The following is a 17,523-nucleotide window of genomic DNA, read 5'->3' as shown; positions in this document are numbered from 1 at the left end:
ATAGAACCAAATCAAGCATCTTGATGTAGTATTTTTAAAGTTTGCAAAGATAATTATGGAAAATCAAATCTTGGTGACAATGAGTGGTTCTTGATTAATCTTTCATTAATATTGGTTATTTCTTGCAAGATTCTAGTTTCTTTAAGAGAAATTGTTACAAAGTTCAAGAAAACGATGGATATTCTTGAAAGTTTAAATAAAAGAATAAGATTATTAAATCTTAATTCTAACAATACAAGTTTATGCCAATAGTTTATTAATTAAGTGCCATTAAGATAATTTCTTAATCAAGAACATGACTAACATCAAAGATTAGTACTAATCTTGTGATTAGTAAGTAATCTTGATGAAACTTGATAAATTAGAAGCAGTTTGGACAATTTATTGATCAAGAAAGTGATTAAGGATAAATCTTACAAAGCCTTGATGAAAAGTAGCTAAAGATTGAAAGGACAACAAAATACAAACAATTTACAAAGCTTTTAGTACCCATTTTAGTGTACAGCCCTACTAGGAATTGAACCTAGTGCATTTAGCCAGTGCACTCCATACACCACATGGTCTCCTAACCTGTATACAAGGCTTCAAGGGTGTGGGAAGGTCTCTTGTGTGAAATCGATTTGTCCTAAAGTACCATTGAGCTTTGCAAACGTTCCCAACAAGCAGTAGTGCAAGCTACCAAGCATCCCAATGGTACCATTAACTTAATACAAGAAGAGCAAGATTGCAATACTAGTAGTGGGTCAATGTTTTTAAGTCAAGACCAAAGCAAATTATGCTCATCATCACCAAAGCAAAGCAGGAGAAACAACACACATAGACAATGGCATAGCCATGGATTGTTTTCAGATATTGGCAAAGTAGGCTACAAACTTGCTGACCAAGGATTATTAAAACAAGATCAAAAAATTACTATAAGAAGACAGACTGAATCAGATTGGATTTTACCAGTAGTGGCATCAAGAAAGGAGATCTCTTGATTGGTGATGTGTTGACACAATTCAAAAACAAGAATGTGACAACTGACATCAAAGTGGACTCAAATTCTTGTATTTACACCACAATCATAGTTGATGATCTTGTGCTAGAATTGAAGACCGTCTTTAACTTTACATTTCTAGATAAGAATTCTGGAAAGCTGGAGGCGCAGCATCGCCATGAGAATGCTCGGCTATTGGGCTAACTACAATCCCTGTGTTGTTGAGGTCAATGCAACCTTTGGTGATGAAAGGTTTTCCTTGGGTGGGGAAGATCTTGTGTTTTTACCAAGTACAATGCCGGTTTAGGGCTGGCTAAACCAGAATTCAATGCTTCATTTCTGATCTTGGGCAAAGGAGAACCATTGAAGGCTTCTTACTTGCACAATGTGAATTGTGACACTAAGAGAACTGTTGCAGCAGCAGAGATCTTGCACAAGTTGTCAATGAGTGATACCAAGTTCCTGTGCACTTGACCCCATCACTACGGTGAAGACTCGTCTGAATAACCATGGTGAACTGCCTCCTAGGACTGCTGGTGGCAGCCTGTCGAACGAGATGGTTCACCTCGCTCTACGTTCCAATTCAGTGTTTGCTACCAACAAATCACTACACAGACCCACGTTTGCTTTCTGTTGGACTATTTTGAAAACCATGTACAATCAAATATGCATGTATCTTTTCATACCAAGCTCGTGGAGCTTGCTTTAAACCATATAAAGCCTTTTTCAACCTGCACACTTTGTTTTCCTGCCCTCTTTGAACAAAACCACGAGGCTGCGATACATACACCTCCTCATGCAAATCTCCATTCAAGAACGCAGTCTTTATGTCCAACTGATGTACATTCCAACCATTATGAGCTGCCAATGCACAAATGCTACGAATGGTAGTCATACGACAAGTGGGAGCAAAGGTCTCATCAAAATCAATGCCCTTTTCTTGAGCATAACCCTTTGCAACAAGTCTAGCTTTATAGCGATCAACACTGCCATCTGGCTTTCGTTTCAACTTAAAAACCCACTTACATCCAATGGCCTTTTTACCAATAGGCAAATCACACAAAGACCATGTACCATTCTTCATTATAGCATCATATTCACTTTGCATTGCAACCAACCAATTTTTTGATTTTTGTGCCTCATCAAATGAAAGAGGTTCTTCCTCTTCACACATACTAGACACAGCCAAAGCATAACAATCTGATGCATAAGAGGCATGCTGAAAACCTGAACGAGTACGACTAGATATAGGTGTATCAATTTTACTATCACACGCAAGGTTTGCACCAGCCATTTAGGCATACCTCTAGCCTGCTCATTTTCAGCCCTATGCTCATGAATTACATCCTGTAAATCTGCATCAGAAATAGGCTGATCTATGATGCCATTTGAAATCTGCATAGGCTAAGTATTTGCCTCATTAGGACTTACATTTGAGTTCCCACCTGTAAATAGAGGAAACAACGTATCAAATACATCCCGTGAGCTCACACTTGTCTCTTTGGTACATGATAACAAAGACTGCACAGCATCTTCCACAAAAACAACATCTCGACTAATCAAGATACGCTTTGACTGCAGATGATACAATCTGTAACCCTTGCTCTCAGCACTGTAACCAACAAAAATGCATTTGACAGCCTTATCATCCAATTTTCTGCATTGTTGCAGAGGCACTAAAGCATAGGCCAAGCAACCAAAGACACGCAAGTGACCAATAGAAGGCTTCCTGCCATGCCAAGCTTCGTATGGAGTAATAGACTGCAAGGCCTTAGTGGGACACCTGTTGAGTACATATGCAGCACACATGACAGCCTCTAGCCAAAACGCATGTAGCAAAGCTTAGCTCTTGACCATACATCGTGCCATCTCCATAAGTGACCTGTTTTTTCAACACCATTTTGCTGAGGGATATACGGCACTGTACACTGGTGTTTTATCCCACGACTAGCCAGAAATGCATTAAACTCTTTAGACGTACTCCCCCCCTCGATCAGAACGGAGGGTGCCCACGGTACAATTGGATACATTTTCAACCATAAGCATAAACTGTTTGAAGCACAAAAACACTTCAGACTTTGCCTTCAGCGGATATACCCATGCATGCCTTGAGTAATCATCAATGAAAGTCACGAAGTACAAGTGTTTACCAAATGACGAAGTTTGCATAGGCCCACATACATCACTATGTACAAGTTGCAATTTGCGAGTGGCCCGCACAGAACCATCCTTTGGAAATGCAGAACGCTACCTTGGTTGTAGTAGGGAGTATTTTGCTGGGGCTTCTTGTAAGACTGATCTTTAGGGTTTGTTTCAGGATAAGATCTCTTCTGAGGCTTAGCTTTGCCAGACTTTAGCTCTTTCACAAGAGTTTTTTCTCGTATGAGAGCATCTTGCAATGTGCTTGGCCTCATTGCTTCAAGGCAGGAGCCCAAAGGTTCATTCAAACCTTAGCAGAAGTGGGCTACTTGCTAGGAGGTAGTCATGGATGGGGCATACTTCCGGAGAGGGATGAACTTGGAGTAGTATTCTTCCAGGGTTAAGCTTAGCTTCCTTGAGGCTAAAGAACTCATTCATCTTGATAGATTCATGAGATGGGGGGAGATACCGCTCCTTCACAGCTTGCTTGATGTCATCCGATGTTTGGGAGTGTTCGATGACTCCCTTGTCACACGACATCATTGCTTCCACTAGAGTTTAGCATCCCGGGTGAGGCAGAATCGTGCAAGCATGGACTGGTTTGCCACTCCAGTACCGGTAGCTAAGAAATAATCATCCATTGCTTCAATCCATACCTCAGCATCCTTCTCAATATTTGAACCTTCCCCCTTAAAGGAGGGAGGTTGCATCTGTTTGAGTAGGAGTTTCTTCTCCTGGGTATTTGTTGTGTAGCACATTAAGGAGAGGAGGTTGATCGTCTTGGTCATCATCGCAAGATTAAATTTTAGGATTATGAGATTCATACTATGCTCATTCTTGTAAAAGTAAAACTTTGAAATCGTTTATTTCTCAAATACCTACAAGGACAATATTTATTACAAAGATTCGAGACTAATTTAAGTTAGTCTTATTCATCATCATAAAAGAAATCCTAGGCTCAACTAAGACATAGTACTTGAGCAGTCCACATAGGTGAAATATGGGGGTTTCATCGTGGTTTCTAAGATACGGAAGACTAATGGTAGTGGCGGTAGACTCGGGATTGTGTTGTGTTCCATAATGGCGGCTACTCTATCGGCGAGTAAGACTTGCATTACTTGGTCATATACCCAGCAGTTATGTGGTATACGGTTCCCTTCTATGGTCACATAACTGTCGGTTTTGCGAGTAAGACTTACATTACTTGGTCATATACCCAGCATTTCTGTGGTATACGGTTCCCTTCTATGGTCATAACTGTCGGTTTCGGGAGTACCGCACAAACCAGAATAAGCGGACCATCTTTAGCTTCTTGATCCAACAAACCCTCTTTAAATCGGTGGTGAGGTTCCCAATTTGATCTGCTCGGATGAAAAAGTACCTCACCCCACAATTCCAAAAGTGATTTCTACCCCACCCTATTTGGATACAAGAGGGATGAGGAAGGGACAACTTCTCGAGTATCTAAACCATCGTATCACGGAATTTGAAATTTGAAGAGTGACAAGCTGGTTGGAAGATGCACTAGAAGACTAGGAATCTTGAGTAAGCGTCTTCCTCTTCCTACAATCATTCAATTACCAATTTAAATTATTCTAGTAAGGTATTTTATCAATCAGCATTATGTTAAGTAGAACATACATTCCAAAAATAACCTTAAATAACAAGTCCTAGGAACTAAGATCGGCTCTGATACCAATTTTAAGGTCCCCCCCTTCCGAAAAAGGGAAAACCATAAGGTAGTCTACTAAGTCTAACTTGAGAAAAATTTCTTGTTCATCGACACCTTGACCATGTAAAGATACAAGGATATGATTAATAGGTAAGACCTAGTTTTATCCCACAGGGGGAGCGTGGTCTTCTAAATGACTCTTAAAATCGAATCACTACATGCCTATCTTCTTGCTCACTATTTTGACCTATTCTAGTGGGACCCACATGTCCAAACCCTTAAAAACTTGATGGCTCACCTGTATACACATTGGTCGAGAGTCCAATTCTCTTCCACTTCGAATGTCAATGATGGGTGAACCTGTCGAATCATAACTATATCTATCAAGCAAGAGTGGCTGCCATCTCTTGTATCTTGGTCCATGCTTTCCCAGTTGTTGATCCATCGCCACCTTCTATAAGTAAATGACATGCACAGATGTTGCCTGGCAATATAGTATCTGATTCCAAAATATCATTAGGATAATTTCCCGAGTATAATCAAATAAGCTTTGTAACTGTTTCACAAAAAGACATTTGAATGTTATAACACTCCCCGAAATGCAATGTCGGAGGTGTTCAATCGACATTCGATCAAATCATCTCCCTTTGATGATTTCACTCTCCAACCTTTGTCAAACAAATGATCAAGCCAGGCTTCATCTATATCTTTGCACATAAAAGTTGTTCTAGTTTTTCTCAATTGTTTACAATCATTAAATAAATCAACAAAGCATGCAATTGGAACAAACAAACTTAAGTGGACATTTCTTGCACCAATGCTAGGCTTCATAACACATTTAATATCATTAAACATTTTGGTCCTGTATGACTCTATCACTTCTGTATCAAGCAATGGCCACTCAAGACTATCAAGTGCAGGCAAAGGAATACGTTCCAACTTTCCATGTTGACTCGATTGAGTGGGCAAGGTATAAAATGAGTCATAGAAATATGTTCTACTTCTTGCGAGATCACTTGGTGCACGACCTTCATATTGAAGTTCCCCCACCTCACCATGTAGACATTCAAGAATCCCGTCAAACATTGTGCAGGCTCCCACTCTTGAAGATTGGATGGGTACAAATCTGTGCAAGGCAGAAAAATGTATATGAATCACCTTATTTGCAACATTGGAATACAAAACACAAGCACTTACAATGTGGTCTGTGTCTTGGAAGTCCTTCCAATGGTCCCACGTTGATCTCTTTTTGCATGAATACATGCTGGATCAACACTTCTTTGACAGTTTTCCCTCCTAGTGCCATCTTGAAGTCAAGGATCCTTCCTTTCCAATGTTTGACCAAGTCTTCAGATGCCTTTCCCTTCACTCGGTAGTGGCCACGTTTTCGTGGGCTGCATAGTGACCCAAGAGTACTTCCTGTATACTTGGGGAATCCATTCTTCGTTCTCGTCTTTTATGTTATACAACACAACAGATGAGATACTGCTCCTTGCTAGTTTCAGTCCACTTTTGGGTGCCATGAGAGATTAACAGATGTATGAGAAAGAAGAAGTAGCAGAAAGTGGATGACTGAGCTAACCACTTTTGTGGATCAAGGAGGGAAGAAGAAATGAGGGACAGTGTTTTCTTTTGGGCGCCAAAGATGTTTCGAGTTTCAAAAGTGGAAACAAGTTGAGGGAATAACCAGGAGATTGTGTATCTATCTATTCCAAGCATTCAAAATCATTAGTTCTAGGGGTGGTGGAAATAATTTTTTAGTGCTCCACGTCTAACACAGGAATGTGGAAAACATTCTTTTATTATGTTAGGTGCTGACAAAAAAACGGTTTAAAATATTTTAAGACAAGGTGATGGTTTTTTTAATATTTCATGAAGATAAGAGTTTCTCCACATTTTAGGTGGATTTGTACAGAGGTCCCACCACCGGTGAATATCGTTGGTAGATTTCATGTCACTCAATCTATGTGTCTATTATTATATTATTATTGAAACAGCCCTCTTTTGAGTCCAAAATTTTCCTAATGAAAGGCCTTCCCTGTCGACTAGTTAATCATACATCCTACAGCCTTCATCCATGTACGACCAAGTATTATTGGTTCATGTAATGTTTTGGCAGCATAACTAGGAAGTCTGCCCCACTAGTTGCTTGATGTCATCATAGTATATCTCTGTTTGTAATAGCCTAAGAACCTTGGTATTTCTACCACGGATACCTTTCACCTTTAAGGAGGTATCTATGAGTTAGGGTTTTCCCAATTGGTTCCACGCATTGAAGGAAATTAGATTGTGACTAGCCCTTGTATCAAGTAATGCATTATAAAGCACTTTACCATAAGGGCTAGGCAATTGAACGGGTGTTCTTAGAGGTGCTATGTGCTCCTCTATGTCCCCTTCAACTTCTCCCACAAGGGCTTGTGAAGTAGTTCTAAGGTTTCCTTCTTGTCATTAACTTCACAAACCCTGAATGGTCTCTTTCTCGTATATTTAAGCCTTTCTTTTCACTGCGGACCCCATGTGTCAGGCTAAAATCTGAAAGGTATTTTGGGTCAGTGTAAATATGGAACGTGTGGTGCGCAAATAAAATTTGCCCTGAATGCCCTGGCAAGTGTACAGGCCGAGTGGTTTGGTCGTGAGCTGGTTTATGCACGTGTTTTTTTTGGGAGAAGATGTTGGAGTTTGGATGTTTTTATGGCAACGGTGTGATGTGCGGGTGGTTGCTAAATACAGGGCACCGACTGAGAAATGGATGTGTTTGGAAATAATGATGCTGATGAAGGCTGTGTGGGCAGCTCTTATATTGAAAGCGTGGGCGCCGTATATCAAGGTAAATCAAGGTAATGGAGGCATTGGTAGCCATCATTTTGTGGTTTTGAGGCTTTTAAAAATAAAAAAATATTTATATTATGTGGCCACTCTATAGAGAGCCAAGTGAAGTTCTTTGTGGCGGCCAACTCAATGTCTAGAAGTGGTGAAGGCGTCGAAGGTAAAGGAAGGTAAGATGGCGGCTCTGAAAAAAGAGAGAGAGTCCCAGGTGATCAGTGGCCTGGAGTGCAGGGTGAGAGAAGGCCAACGTGCGACCGCCTTGTGAAGGTGCTGCAGCAGCTTCGAGGTCTTGTGAGTGGTGGCCGCCTAGTGCTGGAGTGAAGAGACCACCTTGCAAGTGAGGTGCAGCAGCTGGTGAAGGCGTGAAGGCGTAGGCTCTATGGGGACGGGTACTGTGCAGCCTAAGAGAGGACGAGTGGCCTTGCGAAGGCGCTGCGGAGATCGCAAGGACCATCTTGAGTGGTGGCCGCCTAGTGCTGGAGGTCGCTGGACAGTGACAGGCGCAGAGAGGTGATGCGTGGAGAGCTGGATGATGCTACAGAGGCTGGCGGAGATGTTGCGGAGACAAGAAGAAGCACAGTCGAAGAAGCGCTGTAGGGCTGCCTTGTGAGAGGCCTTGTTGGGTAGCTGTGCAAAGCCAGAGGCAAAGAGGTGAGTGGCTGGTGATTGGCACAGCAGAGAGCAACAGAGAGAAGAGCTGTAGGCAGGCACCATGGAGATGCTGAAAGAGGCTGCCGCCTAGTATGAAGGGGGAGGCCCGCTGCAGGTGACTGCCTGGTGACAAAGAGCAGAGGAGGCGACTGGGGAGGCGCCAAGAGATGAACTGAATGTGGAAGGCAAGGAAGCCGGGCTGGAAGGCAGCTGGTTGCAGGTGAGACTAAGGGATGCAGCAAGGGAGGGCTGCTGTTAGGAAGGGATTGAGTGACGTGGCTTTGGCTGGATGCAGAGAGATGATGCTGCGTTAAGCAGTGGTTCGTGGTGAAGAGATTGTGTAGGGCTTTGGTGGTTGGTGAAGCTGCTGGTCACGACGTACAGAGAGTGGGAGCTGCTGAGTTGAAGGTTAGCTGGTGTGGGCGCCTTCTGGTGAGAGTAGCTGGTCTTGTGTGGGTGATGATTGCAGGCAGTGTGTGGATGCTGACTAGAGAGGGAGCCTTGGGTTTTTGTGTGTGTTGGATGCAGAAGTGGTGCTGATGTGTGGGTTGGAGAGACAGTGGGGCTCGCCTACGACACTTGGCAGGTAGCAGCTAGAGACAGAGAGTAGTCGAGCTACAGAGGAAGCGAAGAAGGGTTGCTGGTGTGGGCGCCCTCTGGAGAGTACAGAGATCGGGAGACAGAGGCTTGGTTGTCAGACGCAAGGGTGTATTCCCTTGGTAGTAAATCCTGGCTAGAGTCCTGGTCTTTGGTATATTTGCTGAGTTGTACATGGTGTATGGTGCTGTGTATCTTTTTACTGAATGATCAGTTGTCTGTGTTGGTTTTGAGCTGTCCTTATGGTGTGGGTGGGTGGTGCATTGTGAGAGAGTGTTCGAGCCGGTGCTGGTGGTGCCCCCGTTCGGGTGAGTGTTTCCAAGTTTGGGAGGTGGAAGAGCTATAGAGGCAGGTTCTTTTTTCTTTTTTCACCTCACATCCTTCTGGTGCCCCCACTGAGGATAGCTCAGGTATTTCTCTTACGAGGGTGTATGCCCCAGAGTGAGAGATTGAAGGAAGGTGTTTCTGTTTTTGCTTGGGATTGGAAGTGAAGTTTTGGGATCAAGATGATGTCGTATCCAGAGTTTTATGGTAGCCCTAATGAGGATGTGGCAGATTTCTTGGAAAGAATGGAGGTTGCATGCATAAGCAACCATATTAATGAGCAGGTACAGGTATTGCGGCTGCTGAGCATTTGTTTGAAAGGGGATGCAAGGACCTGGTACAGGGCTTATGAGGAGTCGTTAAGGGATGCTGTTCCACATCTTGATATGACTGAGGATGGATTAAAGACAGCGCTTAGCAACAGGTTCAAGAAGGTAGAAGACCCCGACAAGGTTTGGCATGAGGTGCAAGCTCTGACACAAGGTGAGTTTGAATCAATAGATGATTATATGAAGAAATTTTCTTTGCTATGGGAGACTCTATGCAGGGCTTTGGGAGAAGACCAGGTACCCCCTGACATGATGAAGAAAAACAAGTTTGTAGCCGGGCTTAAGAGGAGTATTCGCTGGAAAGTGGAATTGAAGAAGCCCAGGTCTTATGAGGATGCAGTGGAAATTGCTAAATCAAAAGACTGGAAATTACAGCGGATGAATCAGCTGGGGATGATTCCAGTTGTAGCACAGCCGGAGATTCGTAGAGTGGAGGCTACACCTATGAATGCAGTGATTGAGAGGATGAAGCCCACTGAAGCCCAAGCTATGCAGATGGTACCACAAGCTAGTCAAGGAGTACCTATGGTTCCTGCAGGTTCTGATGAGGGATTGCGACAGGATATGAAACAGATGGTTGATCTTATGAAGAATTTGAGCTTAAATTTAATGGGAAGTACAGGTGGTGGACGTGGTAGAGGCCGAGGCAATAATTATGAAGGGGGAGATGGACAAGCAGGGTATGGACGTGGTCGTGGTAGGGGCCGTCGTTTCATTCCTACATGCTGGAACTGTGGTGAGCTTGGTCATCTGAGTACAGATTGTGATAAGCCTCAGCGAATGGGTGGTGATATGTAGCCACTACCTTCACAGTTACCTGACAGGTCAAATGATTATGGTATTGATATCAGGGATCAAGCAGGCCCCAGGTGAAGAGAAAGGAAAAACTAAGGTGATAGATGTGGTCACCCTTGAGAAGACGAAGGAGGCAGAAGCTGATGTGATGCCTTTGGGGAAACGGATGCCACAGGAAAGGGAAAGCAAGGATGTTGCATGGCCCAGTAAGAAGAAAGGTAAAGTGAAGGAAGGAGGGGATGTGAAGGTCAAGCAGAAGCGGAAGCCTCGTAGGAAGTTTCAAGTAACTGATTTTCCACAGGGGGGTGGGCAGGAGAGCTACAGTTTGCAGGAGGACATGGCTGGAAGGAAGGCTAATATTACTTTTGGGCAATTGATAGAGTTAGCTCCGAATTTGAAGCGTCAGTGGAAAAGACTTGTGAATCCGAGAGAGAAGGAGCCTGCCAAAGGGATAGTGACTGTTTTATCTGTTCAGGAGTTGCCTGATATATGTCCTGTGGTGAATGTGTGGTACAAAGGGAAGAATCTAGGGGAAGCATACATAGATGGTGGAGCACAGATTTGTGTGATCACATTAGCAGCTGTGGAGAGGCTTGGTCTTAATTTTACTAAAGCGTCTGGATTCCGAATTCGGTTGGCCAATCATCAGAAGGTCAAATGCTTAGGTATGATCAAGGAATTGGAATTGCAAGCTTTTGATTTAAAGGTGCTTGTGGATTGTCATGTTATGCCTGCAGGAATGGGTGCATTCCCCATTATTTTGGGAAGACCATGGCTGAGAGCAGTGAAGGTTGTTCAGGATTGGAGGAAAGGGGTCATTACTCTATATGACAGGAGAGGGGATAAGAAGCAGTTTAACATGGATAACCAAAAGCCGGTTTGTGATGAAGAGGAAAGTGAAGCTGATTCGAGTGATGATATGACCAGTAGCACCACTACTAGTGAGGGAACAGATGATACTTCATCCAATGAAGAGGATGCAGAGATGGATGCCCTGGTTATTGATGAGGAAGTGCTTGGTGATGAGGTTGCTGAACAAGAAGAGACCATACAGGAAGAATGCGAGGAGGTACAAATGAATCATGAGCAAAGGTATGCATGTGATGTGAAAGAGTCTGCTTTTGAATCTTTGAATGAACCTGTGTGGGATACCAGAATTGAGGCTATGAAGGAAGAGAAACACCAGAAGACTTTGAATGATGCTGCTGTTATAGATGAGACTATGGATGGGTGGTTGCAAGATCAGGGTGCCCAGTTTTGTCCACTCAGGCACCCTGTAAACAGTAAAAAAACAGGCATTTGTTTACCTTTAGTGGCTAATCTCTCCTAGTAAATGAAGGAATTTCGTTTCAAGTTCTTTTGTTGGAACATCATATTCAAAGTTGGAAATATAGTTGCATAATTTGATTAAGCATTAGATAGTCAAAAGTCCTCATTTTCTTAGGTACAAAGTCAATGTATACACCCTGTCCCAAATTTGAACTGATTCCATGAAATGCTAATATCTTTTACATATAAACTCATATGAGATTCCCACTTTGTACCTTAGATCTTCACATAATATGGAGCTTAACTTTATTTTTCAAGAAAATTTTAAGATATTTGTCTATTTTCTTTAAATATTTCAAGGTCTTTAAAGTGTTATAATAAATGCCACTTTTTGTACCCACAATAGCTACCACTTAAAATCCTCAATCTTGTAGATCAAAAGAGTGGGTAGATACTGAGACATTAGTAGAATGTGGTGGTTAGTAAAAATTACAAATCTAATGGTTGGATTTTTAATGATCTCTTTTTTAAAATTCTTCTAGACTATCAGAAGGCCTGCAAATATTAATAATCTAATTAGTAAAATTACATTTTTGATGTGAATCATCTAAAACCTATAGGGACTAGTATACTTGTAATGGTGCATCTATGGAAAAATAAATTGGATCACTCTAAGTATGAAAAGATCATTTGTTTATCATTTCATCATATTTTTTTATTAATTTTGATTAATTAGACTAATTTATATTAATTGAAGTTATATAGGGTTAATTTAAGGACAAGCGTATTTTCTATTATTTACTTGATCTCATTTTAAGTACCTTGCCTCCCAAAATTTGCTCTCCAAGCATTGTCCCATTCCAGCATAAACTAGATAAAACTGGACACCGTGATCTTGCAACAACCCGGATGCTGTAATAGATGAATTTTTGATTGGTTTTGATGAAGATGAGGATACAGGGACTGAGGTGGATGCTTTGGCAATGGTGCCTGTTGAAGAGGAGTTTGTTTTGCCTGTGGTGGTGGCTGATTTTGATGGTGATGTTTCTTATACCGATGGACAGGAAAATGTTATGGTACAAGAGATCTTTTTTGATGAGGCTTTCATAAATTTTTACCCGCAGGAGTTGCTACACTGGTTCTCCGATATTGGTGTTGATCATATCAAGGATTTTGGGATTGAGATGAGGCAGGATGGTGTGTATGTCAGGAGCTTTGTTTTCAGAAGTTTTGATGTACCGTGGTGGGAAGTGAGATGGCAAGACATGCCTTGGGAGGATGACAGAGTTTCTTGGATCATTTGGAACAGAGATGTGTTGGTTACATTGTATGATGCTCAAAGAATAGATGGAGGGAAACGTGGTCATATACTTTCTGCTGATCATAAATGATTCAGTAGGGTAGGGGTTGGGCAAAGTATGTCAGGCTAAAATCTGAAAGGTATTTTGGGTCAGTGTATATATGGAACGCGTGGTGCGCAAATAAAATTTGCCCTGAATGCCCTGGCAAGTGTACAGGCCGAGTGGTTTGGTCGTGAGCTGGTTTATGCACGTGTTTTTTTTGGGAGAAGATGCTGGAGTTTGGATGTTTTTATGGCAACGGTGTGATGTGCGGGTGGTTGCTAAATACAGGGCACCGACTGAGAAATGGATGTGTTTGGAAATAATGATGCTGATGAAGGCTGTGTGGGCAGCTCTTATATTGAAAGCGTGCGCGCCGTATATCAAGGTAAAGCAAGGTAATGGAGGCATTGGTAGCCATCATTTTGTGGTTTTGAGGCTTTTAAAAATAAAAAAATATTTATATTATGTGGCCACTCTATAGAGAGCCAAGTGGAGTTCTTTGTGGCGGCCAACTCAATGTCTAAAAGTGGTGAAGGCGTCGAAGGTAAAGGAAGGTAAGACAGCGGCTCTGAAAAAAGAGAGAGAGTCCCAGGTGATCAGTGGCCTGGAGTGCAGGGTGAGAGAAGGCCAACGTGCGACCGCCTTGTGAAGGTGCTGCAGCAGCTTCGAGGTCTTGAGTGGTGGCCGCCTAGTGCTGGAGTGAAGAGACCACCTTGCAAGTGAGGTGCAGCAGCTGGTGAAGGCGTGACGGCGTAGGCTCTGTGGGGACGGGTACTATCGTAGCCTAAGAGAGGACGAGTGGCCTTGCGAAGGTGCTGCGGAGATCGCTTGCTGAGGACCGTCTTGAGTGGTGGCCGCCTAGTGCTGGAGGTCGCTGGACAGTGACAGGCGCAGAGAGGTGATGCGTGGAGAGCTGGATGATGCTACAGAGGCTGGCGGAGATGTTGCGGAGACAAGAAGAAGCACAATCGAAGAAGCGCTGTAGGGCTGCCTTGTGAGAGGCCTTGTTGGGTAGCTGTGCAAAGCCAGAGGCAAAGAGGTGAGTGGCTGGTGATTGGCACAGCAGAGAGCAACAGAGAGAAGAGCTGCAGGCAGGCACCATGGAGATGCTGAAAGAGGCTGCCACCTAGTATGAAGGGGGAGGCCCGCTGCAGGTGACTGTGTAAGATTCCTCCCCCAACCCCTTTTTGATGTCTAGTATCTACCCCTGTAATCAACCCTCTTCAGAAATATAAAGACCCTGTTGCTAACTATTTTAGCCTAGAGAGAGAAAAATTATTCTAGAGAGAGAATATTCAGATTTTGAATATTTTTTGATAGAAAAATATCTCTTATAATTCAGATGAGTTCCCCTGAAACAGAAATTCAAAAAGAATTTTCCAATGTGCAATTGGAATTAATTGGAAATAGGTATAAAGAACCTTAGTCTAAGGGTCTAGATTTTCAGAAATCTTTAGACTATGGTCCAATTAAGGTTCCTATGGGCCAATAGCATCAATCCATGTGTAGGGAAGAGATAAATCCAAATTTGTAAAAAGAAGATACCCAAAAATGAGTAAATGCTCACATAAGGTGAAGCGTTGAAAATGTACAAGGTTTATTAGTAAAAAACTATGAGCAATATTAAAATGATTCCATTATGACACATATGTAAGGAAGGGGAATTCTTTAAAGGAGGTGCATATTTCACATAAGATGAAGAGTTGAAAATGTACAAGGTTTATTAGTAAAAAAACTATGAGCAATATTAAAATGATTCCATTATGACACATATGTAAGGAAGGGGAATTCTTTAAAGGAGGTGCATATTTCACATAAGATGAAGAGTTGAAAATGTACAAGGTTTATTAGTAAAAAAAAACTATGAGCAATATTAAAATGATTCCATTATGACACATATGTAAGGAAGGGGAATTCTTTCAAGGAGGTGCATATTTCACATAAGATGAAGAGTTGAAAATGTACAAGGTTTATTAGTAAAAAAAAACTATGAGCAATATTAAAATGATTCCATTATGACACATATGTAAGGAAGGGGAGTTCTTTAAAGGAGGTGCATATTTCACATGCTTGAATGAGTTTTAAACTCATAAAAATTGAGATATTTCATCTCTCCTCTCTCCTCATTCAAGTCTAGTTCCAAAAAGTTAGCTTAACTGACCTAAAAATGGTCAAATATTGACCAAACTGATTTAGAAAATTCTAGAATCAGTTTGTTTGGTTAGGAGCTCAATTTTTCCTATAAATAGAAGCCTCCCCCTTATTGAAAAATAGATAGTGTTTATGCATCGTTACTCTACTCCACCTAAGCCAAGAACTGTGAATTCATTTAATAATTCACTAGTTTTTGGAGCTTCCCTCTTTCTTCAATCCCCATTAGTGGCTCCATCAACATACTTAACCAATTGATTGGTTGGGGGCCTCTACCGTGAACAAAGAATCAAGCAAGTTGTAAGGTAATTAGTGAATATTGATCTTTCTATAATTTCTCAATGTTTCTCTCTTCTCAACCCCTCTCAAGCTTGAGAAGTTTAATTGGTATGGTTTTTTTTTAAATGCTATTGAAGTTTGAATAGTAGTGAAGAGTTACATAATGCTATTGAAGTTAATTTTCATTTATGTTTAAATTCTAATGATTTTTATGTAAATTCTCTCTCTCACTCAAGAAATGGTCATACTCATGACCCATTCTCAATCCAAATCAAGCTTTTCATAAAGCTTTTCCTTAACCCAAGATTAAGCTATGCTTGAGGCCAAATTAATGGCTTTTTTCTATGCTTTTAGTTTATGTATATTAATGATTCAATCCATTATGGATTAATAATCCAATTAGAGATCATTTTAATTATTTCCTTAATGATAAGCATTATCCCTTAGAAAAATTGAGATTTATCAGTCATAGCAGCGGAGCTATGGCAAAATTTTTATAAAAATTATGCATAAAATAATCTCATTCAAAGCATAAAAAGAGGACTTCCTACCATATTCTAGGAATTATCATCCTAGATTAATTGAAAGAATTTCATTACAATCATGGAGAAATTGAATTTTAATGTCATGCATAAAGGATAAGTTTTTATATCAAAAGTGTTATTTTTACCATTTTTATTTCATGCATAGAAGTATGCATAATGGATAAATTTTTATATCAAAAGTGTTATTTTTATCATTTTTAATTTTCATGCATAGAAGTATGCATAAAGGAAAAAAAATTTATATCAAAAGTGTTACTTTTATCATTTTTAATTTTCATGCATAGAAGTATGCATAAAGGAAAAATTTTTATATCAAAAGTGTTACTTTTATCATTTTTAATTTTCATGCATAGAAGTATGCATAAAAGAAAATTTTTTATATCAAAAGTGTTACTTTTATCATTTTTAATTTTCATGCATAGAAGTATGCATAAAAGAAAAAAAAATTTATATTAAAAGTGTTACTTTTATCATTTTTAATTTTCATGCATAAAAGTATGCATAAAAGAAAATTTTTATATCAAAAGTGTTACTTTTATCATTTTTAATTTTCATGCATAGAAGTATGCATAAAAGAAAATTTTTATATCAAAAGTGTTACTTTTATCATTTTTAATTTTCATGCATAGAAGTATACATAAAAGAAAATTTTTTTATATTAAAAGTGTTACTTTTATCATTTTTAATTTTCATGCATAAAAGTATGCATAAAAAAAAAATTTATATCAAAAGTGTTACTTTTATCATTTTTAATTTTCATGCATAGAAGTATGCATAAAGGAAAAATTTTTTATATCAAAAGTGTTACTTTTATCATTTTTAATTTTCATGCATAGAAGTATGCATAAAGGAAAAATTTTTATATCAAAAGTGTTACTTTTATCATATTGGATTTCATGCATATAGGTATGCATAAAAGATATTCTTTTTATACTAAAAGTGTGATTTTCCTCATAAATGGATTTTATGCTTAACTTAGATGCATAAGAGAAATTCTTTTATTCTAAAAGTGTAATTCCCTACCAAATTGAAATTATGCATAAGAAGATGCATAAAAGATTGATTTTAATTTCGAAAGTGTTAGTCTCCTTAAATGGAATTTATGTATAAATAAATGTGTAGAGAAATCTTATATCAAATATAAGAATTCTCTTTTAAAAAAAAAAGATATGAAATGTGATAAGATGTGATAAGAGGTGTATGAGATGTGATAAGAATTGATAAGATGCGTATGGAAAGTGATAGGATGTGATAAGAGGTGTATGAGATGTGATAAGAATTGATAAGATGCGTATGGAAAGTGATAGGATGTGATAAGAGGTGTATGAGATGTGATAAGAATTGATAAGATGCGTATGGAAAGTGATAGGATGTGATAAGAGGTGTATGAGATGTAAAAAGATGTGATAAGATGTGTATGAGATGTGATAAGATTTGATAAGATGCGTATGGAAAGTGATAGGATGTGATAAGAGGTGTATGAGATGTAAAAAGATGTGATAAGATGTGTACGAGATGTGATAGAATGTGTTAAGATGAGTTAGGATGTGTTAAGATGTATATGGGATGTGTTAGGACGAGAATGGATGTAATATGGTTGTATGAATGTGATGTGGATGTATAC

At 40.1% G+C, this 17,523-nt stretch overlaps 1 pseudogene; it reads left to right on the top strand.

Moving 5' to 3' along the window:
- The first annotated feature begins 746 nt into the window (after positions 1–746).
- The window catches only part of LOC147603123 (mitochondrial outer membrane protein porin of 36 kDa-like), an 85,697-nt pseudogene continuing 68,920 nt past the window's right edge, over positions 747–17,523 (top strand).

This window comes from Cibotium barometz, chromosome 65 (genome assembly GCF_041138505.1).
Source record: "Cibotium barometz isolate CiBa-2024 chromosome 65, ASM4113850v1, whole genome shotgun sequence".
Taxonomy (NCBI): domain Eukaryota; kingdom Viridiplantae; phylum Streptophyta; class Polypodiopsida; order Cyatheales; family Cibotiaceae; genus Cibotium; species Cibotium barometz.
The sequence above is the reverse complement of the archived record's forward strand: the minus strand, read 5'-3'. Positions and strand labels throughout refer to the sequence as shown.